This window comes from Meles meles, chromosome 2 (assembly GCF_922984935.1).
Source record: "Meles meles chromosome 2, mMelMel3.1 paternal haplotype, whole genome shotgun sequence".
Taxonomy (NCBI): domain Eukaryota; kingdom Metazoa; phylum Chordata; class Mammalia; order Carnivora; family Mustelidae; genus Meles; species Meles meles.
Genome location: NC_060067.1, coordinates 146158484 through 146172041, shown reverse-complemented (window position 1 = coordinate 146172041; position 13558 = coordinate 146158484). Strand labels below are relative to the sequence as shown.

The 13558-nt window shown below is 35.5% G+C and overlaps 1 pseudogene; it reads left to right on the top strand.

Moving 5' to 3' along the window:
• Window positions 1-13558, top strand: part of LOC123936909 — a 68936-nt pseudogene that overhangs the window by 13466 nt on the left and 41912 nt on the right.

Here is a 13558-nt window from a genome sequence, read left to right as displayed (position 1 = left end):
TTAAGTCCATATCAGTTTGGATTTATCTTTATGTCATTATGGAAAATGCTACAATTATTATATAGTCGACCCTTGAACAATGTGCTGACACCCCCATGCAGAAAAAAATCTGCATATAACTTTTGACTCCCCCCAAATTTAACTACTAATAGCCTGATAACATAAATGGTTGATTAACACATATTTTGCATGTGATATATATTATATATTGTTTTCTTATAATAAAGTAAGCAGCAGGGCACCTTAATGGCTCAGTTGGTCAAGCGTCTGCCTTTGGCTTAGGTCATGATCCTAGGGTCCTGGGATCTAGCCTGCATCAGGCTCCTTGCTCTGTGGGGAGTTTGCCTCTCCCTTGCCCCCGCCTGCCACTCCCCCTGCTTGAACTTTCTCTCTCTCTGTCAAATAAATGAATAAAGTTTAAAATAAATAAATAAATAAATAAATAAAGTAACCTACAGAAAAGAAAATTTTATTGAGGAAACCATAAGGAAGAGAAAATACTGAAAATATAGTACTGCACTGTATTGATTAAAAAAAGACTGTGTTTAAGTAGACCAGCACATTTCAAGGGCCAGCTGAGTCTATATTCTAATATATCAGTTCGTCTTGGGTGTTGAGGTTGTATGATATTAGATCTATGTCTTGGAACATGTTAAAGTTGTTACAGAAAACACACTTGTCCACTTTTCAAAGTTCAAAATAAGAAAGCATTTTTCTGATTTACATGAACAAGTTAATAAAGCTTTACCATCTTAAAATATCTTTTAACACTCAGAGAACTTAGAAATCAGTGCCAAAGTTCCTATTTTAACATCGAAAAGTGTCCAAAAGTGTGGGCGCTAGATTGATTTGCTTCTCTTTAAGCCTGTCTGATTGATTAATGAAACATTTTCAAAGAGAGAAATGTCTTGCTGCGTGGTTTTTCTGGGCCCTGCCTGGAGGAAGTAAACCTTGGGAGGAGCGGTTTATCAGGAAGAAGAATGAAGCTTTTCACCAGCATTTCATCTTCTATTCAGCACCTTCCTGATTGCTGGAACCAAAATGCTGCAAAGGCCCAGGTACTTTGATGCGGACATGCAGGATCATATGCTTACTGTCCAGTCAGAGAGGAAGAGTCTTTTTCCCTTTATCCCCACACAGAAAGGCATGGATCAACAGTGTGATGGGAAAAACCAAGTCACAACTTGAAAAGCAAAACAGAGAAACCAATGGAGAATAATAAAACAGAGAAACAAACCCTCTAAAGCTGAGGGTTTTGGTGGGGGGGATGGGCTGGCCTGGTGATGGCTATTAAGGAGGGCATGTATTGCATGGAGCACTGGGTGTTATATGTAAACAGTGAATCTCGGAACACTACATCAAAAACTAATGACATACTGTATGGTGACTAACATAACATAAACAAAAATAAAATTTAAAAAATCACATTTTAAACTATTAAAAAAAGCAAAACAGAAAGAGATACCTTAATTAAGTGTGATTTAATAGACACAAATTCATATTCATCAGCACACCATAATTGTAGCTTATTTCCCTGCCAGCAAGAAAACGGATCTCAAGGAAAGTCTACCCATTGAAGAAGACTGGGTGTACTCTTCTCCTTAACTGACTGCGACCTGGATTGAGATGAAGCATATTCATCAAAAAAACCTCAGTTGATGGGGGTGGGAGGTTGGGGGAACTAGGTGGTAGGTAATAGGGAGGGCCCGTGTTGCATGGAGCACTGGGTGTTGTGCAAAAACAATGAATACTGTTACGCTGAAAAAATAAATAAATAAATTTAAAATAAAAAAAAAACCCTCAGCTGAGAGAGTTCTCTTTCTATTTTTTCAAAGATCTGTCTGATGCTTCGCGGAGTGACTTCATAAAAGTTTGATCCTCCACACACACATTCATTTCTCTATCCCAAAGGACTTTGGGAAACAAGAATGAACCAAGAAATCTCTTAATTTCATTGAAAGCTGGACAGGAAAAATTTGAAGGAATACCACTCTTTCTGGGTCTCTTCAGTGAATAAAAGAAGAAAACAAAATAAAAACAAAAACACATACCTCTAGGTTCAGTCATCCTCCTGTTTAAATCTCTGAGAATGCCCTCACTGATCTATCTTATTCCCCAGGAAACACCTGCCTCTCCAGTTGGCCCTTTGTTGGTTAACAACAGTGTGTCAAGGGGAAATAGAATTTCCTCTGTGTTAGATGTTTCTTTGTTAGAACTGTATCACATTCAGGTATTTTTCTTTCCTTTTTTTGATGGAGGAAAATGCAGGATGATGAGAAAGTACTGATTGACATCACCAGATTACCTTTGAATTATAAAGCCATTCCAGTCCGATCACTAATGCTGAGTATGCCTCAGGCTCAGAGACTTAATTGGAGTTTTCTCTTGCAGTTCCATTTCCTTCTTGAAGGTTACCGAATTAGAGCTAATAGAGAAAGAGTATTTCAGAACATTCCATTTAATTTGGTAAGATTGTCCATTTTGTAATATTCATGTCCCTCAGCCCCTTCACATGCACTTCTTCTGTTGCTTCATTTGCCATTTTGGGGGGGGGGAAGGAGCGGTGCATATAATTCCATTATCAAATTTTCTTTCCCCTGCAATGTCTTTTCCATTTTGGAGTTCTAGGGGATTGTGCTCATTTTTGTTTTTAAACTACATAACCATTGGCTTTTGGGTAATAATGCTTATAAGTACTTTTTTTAGTATAGTAAAACTTCGATAGTGCTTCCTAAAAACTTCTTGGGGACTGTAAGAGGAAAGATTTACACCCAATAGGTTCCCTTTCATACCTTTGCTTCCAGTGATATTTGAAACTCCCATGCTTATCCTCAATAATCAGAGTGCTGATGGCTTTGACTTTCAACTAATCTCCCTCGACTCTAGAGTCTGTGGTCATCTTTATTCCATAACCAGGAATGAGAAATTTTTGTGATGTGCAGCAGTAACTTAAAGAAGTTCCAAGGGGATAAAAAACACAAAGGGAGAATTAATGTACCTACATTAACATAATATAATGGATAGCTTGTTGTTGTTGTTGTTTTAAATGAGGCAAAAATAAATAACACCTCAAAACAAATTAGGGCAAAATGACAAAACACAGAATTCATTAGTTGACCTGGAAAACACAAAAGCAGACCAATAAAAATGATAGACCTGATTTCCTGTCCTCATGGAACATATGGTTAATTATTCAAATAATTAAAAAATAATGATTTAACTACAAACACAATAAGTGGTATAAAGGAAATCATGAACTAAAAGTGGTCTTTATATTTTTAAATAACTGAGAAAATCAAAAGAATGGTCTGTGACATATAAAAATTGTGTAATATTTCAAATGTTAGTGTCCATAATTATAGTTTAATTTGAATGCAGTCAAGCTACTATGACCAAGCAATTGCACCCTTTACCCAAAGGATACAAAAATACAGATTTGAAGGGGTAATGCACCCCGATGTTAACAGCAGCATTATCAACAATAGCCAAATCATGGAAAGAGCCCAAATGTCAATTGACTGATAAATGAGTAAAGATGTGGTAATACACACACACACACACACACACACACACACACACACACACACACACACACACGAGATGGAATATTACTCAGCTATCAAAAAGAATGACATCTTGCCATTTGCCATCAGCTAGAGTATATTATGCTAAGCAAAATAAGTCAGTCAGAGAAAGATAAATATCATATGATTATGCCCATATGTGGAATTTAAGAAACAAAACAGATTAACATATGGGAAGGGAAAAAAAGAGAAATAGAGGGAGACAAAACATAAGAGACTCTGAACAATACAGAACTGAGCTGATGGAGGGAAGTGGGTGGGGGATGGGCTAGATGGATAAAGTGTATTAAGGAGGGCATTTGTCATGATGAGCACTCGGTATTATATGTAAGTGGTCAATCACTAAATTCTATTCCTGAAACTAATATTATACTATATGTTAACTACTTAGAATTTAAATAAAAATTTGGAAAAAAAAAATGAATGCAATCATGTTCATTTGCTTGCATACTGTCTGTGGCTCATTTTGCACTATAGTGGCAGAGTTCAGAAAGACCAAATGGTTCACAAAGCCTAAGATATTTGTTATCGGGCTTTGTACAGAGAACTTTATAGACCAGTGCTCCAAGGGAATGAATTTAAAAGTTGGTTTTGTTCCCTTGGTAAAGGAAACACTGGTTGCAGTACTTATAAAAATAGAGTCCCTAGAGGTTGTAGACCTTATTTCTATAGAAATTGGAAGTGCTAGTAGAACTGAATGAATGGAAATGGAAGAAAATTAACAGTTTTTCAGGAAAGCTCATTTGAACAGCAGAGAAACCTAGACTGTGTATTTGTATTATTTTAATAAATTTGTAGTTTTTTTCTCCTGAACCATCTATCTATAAACACATAAATATGTATACATTTATACATGTATAGTTAAGTCTAATTTTGATATTTTTCTTCAGTTATCAGGTTCAATCTATAATAAATGAAATTGGTTGACAACTGGTAGATATTACCAGTCTTATTGAATCATTATTTTATTTAAATGTGATTGTGTTTATGCCATGTGCGGTTTTACATTAGTGAAAAGAAACCATGACAAGTTAGAGAAAATGATAAAGACATGGATTTTGGAGTCCTGGGTCTAAATAACTTTGAGCAAGTTACTTAACCTCTTTTAGCTTTTGTTTCTTTACTCTAAAATCAGTATATCATTACCTCTTTCATACTGTTATGAAGATCAGATTAGGTAAAACATCTAAACTGTGTGGCATAGTGAGTAGTACTTAGACATGCATCTTGAATGTGTTAGTTTTATTACCATTATCATCACCTTTACTCTAAGCCCCTTGAAGTCGGGAACATGTCTCATTTGTCTTTAAATTCCCATTGCCTATCATATAATAGGGGCTTAAGTTTGTTTGGTAAATTATAGGAATTTTTATGTCTCACATCTCAAAACCTTTATAAGACAAAATTTTTCTTTAGAATATATTATTAGTATTTTTAAATAAAGAACAAAACAGTATTCACTTTTTGGCAACATTTGCAGAGAAATAATACATTAAATGGTCATTAGAATGTACCAACTGAATTAAAATGCACACTGAAGTCTAGTAATGCAGAATTGATGCTGAGAAAAATCAAACCAGTGAGATGCAGAGGAAACTGAGAAATTCCCCCAGTGCATATTTTTATGCAAAGAAATGAAAATGATGAGATCAAGATAACAAATAAGAACGCTAATGGATAATCCCTGGACGAGAGAACAAAACAATTAGGAATGAAACAGTTATCAAAGATATACTGGAAGAAAAACGTTCCCAGTTAAAGAAACACCGATATAGCTTTTTTTTTTTCTATTTCTTAGTTTTCCTTAAGCCATCAGATCTTACTACCTTGCTTATCTCACTTGTAAAATTACATAAGATTTTCTGAGATTTCATGGATTATTGATTATGCAAGAAGTGTACAGCTTTCATAATTTTGGAAGAGTCAGGATGCTTTTAAATTTTATTTGTGTAAAAGCCAATCCAACTTTAAACACAAATGACAAAATCTAAGTTGACTTATAAATTTTAGTTAAATTTGAATTAAGTTTGAATTAAAGCACTAGATAAAGCATTGGTTTATTTAACACGGATAATAGTGATAAAAGTATGCATCCTGTTTAGGAATCTAAAATATTAGCCACTGAGATGTGTGGGTGGCTCAGTTGGTTAACCATCTGCCTTTGGCTCAGGTCAGGATCCCAGAATACTGGGATTGAGTCCTATATCCAGCTCTTTCTTTGCTCTGTGGAGTGCCTGCTTCTCCCTTTGCCTGCCACTCCCTCTGCTTGTGCTCTCTCTCTCTCTCTGACAAATAAATGAATAAAATCTTAAAAAATAAAATATTAACCATGGAAGTTATTAACATATGTGTTTAATAGTAATTAAACATATATATTTAACAACACTTCCTAGCTTGGGAAATGTAGGCTAACAGGTGAATAACACATCAAAGATACTGATAACCTGGTTGGAAGAAAATGTGTGCATGAACAATAAAGAAATGACCAAAGAAAGGGTTATTAAAATGAAAAACTTTGAATAAGTAATCGAGAAGATTCAAAATTTCATATTAGATCAGGAAGGGATGCTGTACTTTGTCAAATGCTTTTTCAGCATCTATTGAGAGGATCATATGGTTCTTGTTCTTCTTTTATTAATGTGTTCTATCACATTGATTGATTGGCGGATGTTGAACCAACCCTGCAGCCCTGGAATAAATCCCACTTGATCGTGGTGAATAATCCTTTTAATGTACTGTTGAATCCTATTGGCTAGTATTTTGGCGAGAATTTTTGCGTCTGTGTTCATCAAGGATATTGGTCTGTAGTTCTCTTTTTTGGTGGGATCCTTGTTTGGTTTTGGGATCAAGGTGATGCTGGCCTCATAAAATGAGTTTGGAAGTTTTCCTTCCATTTCTATTTTTTGGAACAGTTTCAGGAGAATAGGAATTAGTTCTTCTTTAAATGTTTGGTAGAATTCCCCTGGGAAGCCGTCTGGCCCTGGGCTTTTGTTTGTTTGGAGATTTTTTTTTTTTCATTATCTTCTTTTTTTTTTTTTTTTTTTTTTACTCTTTCTATTTTATTTATTTTTTCAGCGTAACAGTATTCATTCTTTTTGCACAACACCCAGTGCTCCATGCAAAACGTGCCCTCCCCATTACCCACTACCTGTTACCCCAACCTCCCACCCCTGACCCTTCAAAACCCTCAGGTTGTTTTTCAGAGTCCATAGTCTCTTATGGTTCGCCTCCCCTTCCAAATTTTTTTTTTTTTAATAAACATATAATGTATTTTTATCCCCAGGGGTACAGGTCTGTGAATCGCCAGGTTTACACACTTCACAGCACTCATGATAGCACTTACCCTCCCCAATGTCCATAGCCCCCTCCCCTATCCCAATCCCACCTCCCCCCAGCAACCCCCAGTTTGTTTTGTGAGATTAAGAGTCATTTATGGTTTGTCTCCCTCCCAATCCCATCTTGTTTGGAGATGTTTGATGACTGTTTCAATCTCCTTACTGGTTATGGGCCTGTTCAGGTTTTCTATTTCTTCCTGGTTCAGTTTTGGTAGTTCATATGTCTCTAGGAATGCATCCATTTCTTCCAGATTGTCAAATTTGTTGGCGTAGAGTTGCTCATAGTATGTTCTTATAATTGTCTGTATTTCTTTGGTGTTAGTTGTGATCTCTCCTCTTTCATTCATGATTTTATTTATCTGGGTCCTTTCTCTTTTCTTTTTGATGAGTCTGGCCAGGGGTTTATCAATCTTATTGATTCTTTCAAAGAACCAGCTCCTAGTTTCATTGATTTTTTCTATTGTTTTTTTGGTTTCTATTTCATTGATTTCTGCTCTGATCTTTATGATTTCTCTTCTCCTGCTGGGTTTAGGGTTTCTTTCTTGTTCTTTGTCCAGGTCCTTTACGTGTAGGGTTAGGTTGTGTACTTGAGACCTTTCTTGTTTCTTGAGAAAGGCTTGTACCGCTATATATTTTCCTCTCAGGACTGCCTTTGCTGTGTCCCACAGATTTTGAACTGTTGTGTTTTCATTATCATTTGTTTCCATGAATTTTTTCAATTCTTCTTTAATTTCCTGGTTGACCCATTCATTCTTTAGAAGGATGCTGTTTAGTCTCCATATTAGATTATTAGTTCTATGAAAGGGACATTTTAATGTACAGTATTATGATTGATTTGAAAAAAATTCTTCAGGTTCTAGAGACCTGAAATGATTTTGATAGAGAGAACTGTTTTAAACCTTGTCACAGTTGCACTTCTGGTTTTGGATCGTTATTATCTACCTTGGAATGAAGCCATTGGATCTGTTTCTCCTCTCACTCTACCTCTTCTGGGTTCCCTCTTCTTTTTCATCATCATCACAATAGCTATCATTTATTAGATTGTTTTCAAGTAGTAGATAATATTTGTAAATTCTGTATTCTGTACTGGGCACTATTTCAAGTATATAATCTAATGATCAGCATGCATTATTCAACAATCCTCGTAACAGCCTGATGAAGTAGGTTCTCTCTGTATTATCATTTTTCAGGTGAGGAATCTGAAGCAAAGAGAATTCAAGTAACTTGTCCAAGGTTACAACTTAAAAATGGCACATCTGGGATTTGAACCCAGGCAGCCTATTTCTAGGCTCTGTGATCTTAATTGTTAGACTGCACTGCCTATGATCAAGCCCTGCAATTGATGTTAGGGTAATCTTCTTGAGAACCTGCCAAGATAGAGATTATTGTCTTTATTTTCATAAGAGAATACTGAAGAGTCATTGAATCTCTTGAAGTTTCAGCATTAGTAAGTGACAAAGATGGGACTCAAACCCAGGTTTGGATAAATCCAGTGTCTATTTCATTGTTTAATACTACCTTTTATTGAATTTTAGATAAGATATACTTTAAGCAAGAATTTCAATCTAAACAAAAAATTCACACAGTAGGAATATGTAATACAGATAAGTGATTTTCTTTCAGGAGATTATTTTTAGACAGACTTTCAAAAGCAGATTATTTTTTGTGGGGGGAGGGATAGGAATACATTTAACGTCTGATAACAAAGGCTTTTGTTTATAAATACAGGATTGTAAAAGATACAGGTTTCTTAGCTTGCTCCCAAAGAGGCCTTTAAGAATAACAATAAAGTTCATCATAAATTTTTAAACCACACTCAACTTAAGCTACTGTAATTTTGGAGCAAATGAACTGTTAGACTTTTATTATACTTTGTTATCCGATATTAGAAAACTCCTTTGTATAAGTGACATATACAAACAAAGGAAATAAGCGTTTAAATCACTGTATCAAGGCAAAAAAAGCCTGTATATATTAGTAGGAGTGGTTTCTATGAAGAATAGGGTTTTTGCATCAGAAAGATAATTGTACTAGTGTTCTTAAATCGTGTATAAATGATTTTGAGAAGAAACCTTCATGTAGACTTGAAGCTAATAACCTCGTAAGATTTGTGCTATAAGCTTTTGCAGAGACAATAAAGGGGTTTGTAAGTTGTCATCATTTATACTTGGAGGCTACTAGTGTCATGGACTAGCCATTTGTATGACAGCTAGCTGACATTAAGTTATCTGTGGTAAACTAGATGAAACCAACTGGTTCGCCATATAGAACGATGTTTTAGTTTCACATTTTGTTCATCATTCTTCTAACTGAAGGGTCTATTTAATCAATTTCCTAATTTGGTTTATTCACTTTGGCTACTTTGTGTGATTATAAATAATTTTTTCAATTGTAACACTTTTTTATGTATAAATAAAGCAACACACTACTTTTGCTTATTTTGTGTCTTTGAATAGTAATTTGAATAAACACTTTTTTTTTAAAGTGTCAGGTGAGTGTTACAAAAAGATTTTTTTTTAAAAGAAACCACAGTTTGCCTGTTCAAGTTTGAGCCAACTCAAGTTCTTTGGGTAAAAGCCAACTCAAAATAGATCTCCAGTTCCTGACATGAAAGCAGCATTTAAAAGCAAGAAATTTAAGACCACCTAGTGATTTTTAATATCACAGGGAAAAGTTTCATTGATTTTTGGTATCTTTTTCTCTTTAGAAAAATAGATTTAAAATGCTAATAAAGCCCAGTCCAGTGTTCCTTTGAAAATGAAAAAGGAAATGGGGGCACGGTGTTCATTTAATGATGGATATATGAAAATGACAGCATCCAGGGAGCAAGAGCAATGATATAGATCTTTTAAAATGAGGATATTAAAGACTTTTTCTTGACATGCTAAAGGCAATGTGTAGAGGGAATAATTATAATGCCTACAAGAAGGTAAAAAAGCTGATTTGGTTTGCTGGAGTAAGTATTATCTTTTTTTTTCTGATTGGGCTCAAGTAAATGATTGATTAAATATGTCAAATATTGATTTTTGAAAAAAATATACACATTTTTATTTTTCAGATGATTCTTTTTTTTAGATTATTTTTATTAATATATAATGTATTATTTGCCTGAGGGGTAAAGGTCTATGAATCATCAAGCTTACACATTTCACAGCACTCACCAAAGTACTTACCCTCCCCAATGTCCATAACCCAACCATCCTATCCCTATTTACACCCCCTCCCTGCCCCACAAGCAACCCTAAGTTTCTTTTGTGAGATTAAGAATCTCTTACGGTTGGTCTCCCTCCCGATTTAGATGATCCTTTTTTGAAGAGATAATATGTGCCCACTGTTCTTGGAAATTTTTCTTTTATCTTATTTATTCCTTCCTAGCTTCACAATTATGCCATTGGTTTACTCTCACCCTTCAGCCATCTTACATGTTCCCAATACAGAGTATTGGGTTGTGATGTCTCTCATTATACACAACACGCAGATATGAGGATTGGAGGTTCATTTGTTCTTAATTCCTTTTTTAATAGCATTATGGATGTTGCTAAATAGTCTTTTGGGTGGTTATCTCTGAGATCTGTGCTTATCTGAGCTTATGCACAATTTGTCTATCTATAAGTAAATGCCTTCCATGTCCTTAACTTCTATCTGAAAAATTTTTATTTTGAAACTTGCCTTAAATTTCATAGGACCTAAAAAGCCTTAAGACCAACTGGTAGTTATAGAGTTTAAAAAAAACAATAACATGATGACCACATAATCTCTTTTACAAAAAGCAGAGGTTATTGAAAATATTTGGTGTACTCTCTATGCAAGACTGTAGTTCCACTTTGTCTTATAATATGTACCACATCTATCCTTGAGCTAGTAAATTCAGTTTTAGGTGATGCCTAACCCTGACACATGAAGAGGTAACACTGACGAATGAGTTTGAAATCACACTCCAAAATTGGAGGATGGGTTCTATAAACCCATTTATGCTGGAGGAAACAGGAAATGAGAAGCAATGACACACCGAGGTCAGTGCACACCACATACTCTTGTGTGGATTTGCAATTTGCAAGGGGTGGAGCGGCCAGATCAAGAGAAGGCGGTCAGCGGCTCTTCCATCCCTACTTTCACAGCAGATCATTTTGTAGGTTTGAACTTACATCACATCAAGGCTTTGTTAACTGTTAATTCTACCTGCATAGCCCTCTGCTTGACCCAGGTGTAAGCACATCAAAAGGGAAGCATGGTGGGTGTAAAAAGAAGAGCGTCATTCTTTTAATTTGCGTGAGTGTAATAATTACACGCTTGGGGGGGGGAGAATCTGGAGGAATATTATTTTATTCCTTTGTGAGGGCCTCTCAATTTTCTTATCTCTATAACACATATACTCTTTTACCTTTGGAAATTTCAGCATGCCATCACTTTTTATCCTTAGCTTTCCTTTGCGATGCAATTATTAGAAATTGAGAAAACTTTCACATCAGATTCCAAGTTGAAGAAAGTCATTTAAGTAAGCTTCACTGATGTAAATACTCATTTTCACTAAATATTTTTTAAAATTAGCTATTTCACTAAAAAGGCCCATGTTTAAAATATTATCAATGAATAGTCAGTCATACATTAGCAGGAGATTCTTCCTGGCGTGAGTCCAGGCTTGCCTTTGCGAATGAGAAGAGAACATTTTGTATTCTACCTGCCAGGTGAGAATCTGAGTCATACCTCCCAAACTGGTGTTTTTGGAGGCAGAGAGCCAAAGAAAAATTTAAAACGTAGCAGTTCTTCCTTCTTAATATAATGCATAAAATATTGACAGAGTGTGTAATATGGATGGTTTTTAATTTCAAGTTCTGGTTATAAAGTTCTAATAAACGATCAAGAGGAACACTAGCTAATTTAGAACATAATTCTTGGAAGAGTGTGTTATGCCCCAGGGCTTTGGCTTTGGAGAGACCTTTGACAATATTTAGCATTTCTTCATTGAAACTCTTGAGTAGCACAATCTAGGTAGCATTGTGTTAAGATATTTCATTTCATTAAAACATTTCTTCTCTATTAGCACTCCCAAACTTTTCTAGTGATTATAAGATGTGACTGGATTAAGAAAAGGTTTCCTAGGAGATTGTTCAATTCATTAACAGAATTTTTATCATCAAAACTAACATTTAAACATATTTTGAAACAATTTAATGTAATGAATATGTTAAAGTATATATTTTTAAACTAACATTTTGGTTTTAGTTTTAAAATTCAAAACTTCACTTTTTTGAAGTAATAATGCAATTGTTGATTCTGTCACTTATTTTCCTACTCTTATCCAAGCTTTAATCAAACTTTAACAGTTAAAAATACTCATACTGCTAGTCACCATTATTATGGGAATCTCTGATTCTGTAAACTGTATAAATACCTAATTCTTCCTGTTTTCATTGTGGTACTATAACCCTGACTCCAGTTCTAGTATGTGCCTTTTCCAACACCACCAAGCATCTTACTAAATTCTGATACTATCTGCCTAGAAATGGCATCAGATCACACAGGTCAAAGACTCAGTGCCATTAAGATCCTCCCATCAGGGTGCCTGGGTGGCTCAGTGGTTTAAGCCTCTGCCTTTGGCGCGGGTCATGATCTCAGGGTCCTGGGATCGAGCCCCGCATCGGGCTCTCTGCTCAGTGGGGAGCCTGTTTCTCCCTCTGCCTCTCTGTCTACTTGTGACCTCTCTCTCTGTCAAATAAATAAATAAATAAATAAATAAATAAAAGATCCTCCCATCCCCTACCTTCAGACACAATTGTAACTCTTGGTTGCCAGCTGTGTTCCAGACTAAGGTTTAGGAGGTTGCAACAAGTTCCTCCTTGGGTTTGGTTAGTTTGCTAGAGGGCCTCACAGAACTCAAACAAACATTTTACTTACTAGATTGTTACAAAAGGATGTAACTCAGGAATAGCTAGATGTGAGACATGCATATGCCAGTGTGGGGGGGAAAAGGCAAAGCTTCCATGCTCTCCCAGCACATCATTCTCTCAACATCTCTGTGAGTTCACAGATGCGGAAGCTCTCCAAACTCTGTCCTATGTAACTGTAACTCTCCAATTACATGGGCATGATTGATTAAATCACAGGTCATTGGTGACTGGACCTCCTTTCTGGGGGAGAGGGCCAGGTAGTGCTAAAAGTTTTAATCCTCTAATCACAAGGTCAGTTTTGCTGGCAACCAGCCTCCATCTTTGGATGTTTCTTAAAAGTCACTTCATTAATACAAAAAAAGACATCTTTATCATTCTCATCACAGGAAATTTCAAGAGTTTTAGGAGCTATGTACAAGGAACTGGACAAAGACAAAATATATATTTACCATAAATTACAATATCAAGGTACTTTGGCCTACAATTATTTACTCTTCTTTAGAAACCTTATTTCAACTCAAACAGTCTAGTAAGGAAACAAGTTTTGTTTTCCATTGCCTACATCAATGACCAATAATTCTTCTTAGGTTCTCTTCTATATTTCTTGCCCTGCTTGAAGCTCCCTATCGCCGAGAGCTTTAGACCAAGAATTATCCTGCCATTGAAAGTCTTCTAGTATATGGCCTTACTCTACTCTTCCAAACTTAACTCTTATGACTCTTCCTCAGGAAACAGACTTTCAGCAAAGCAA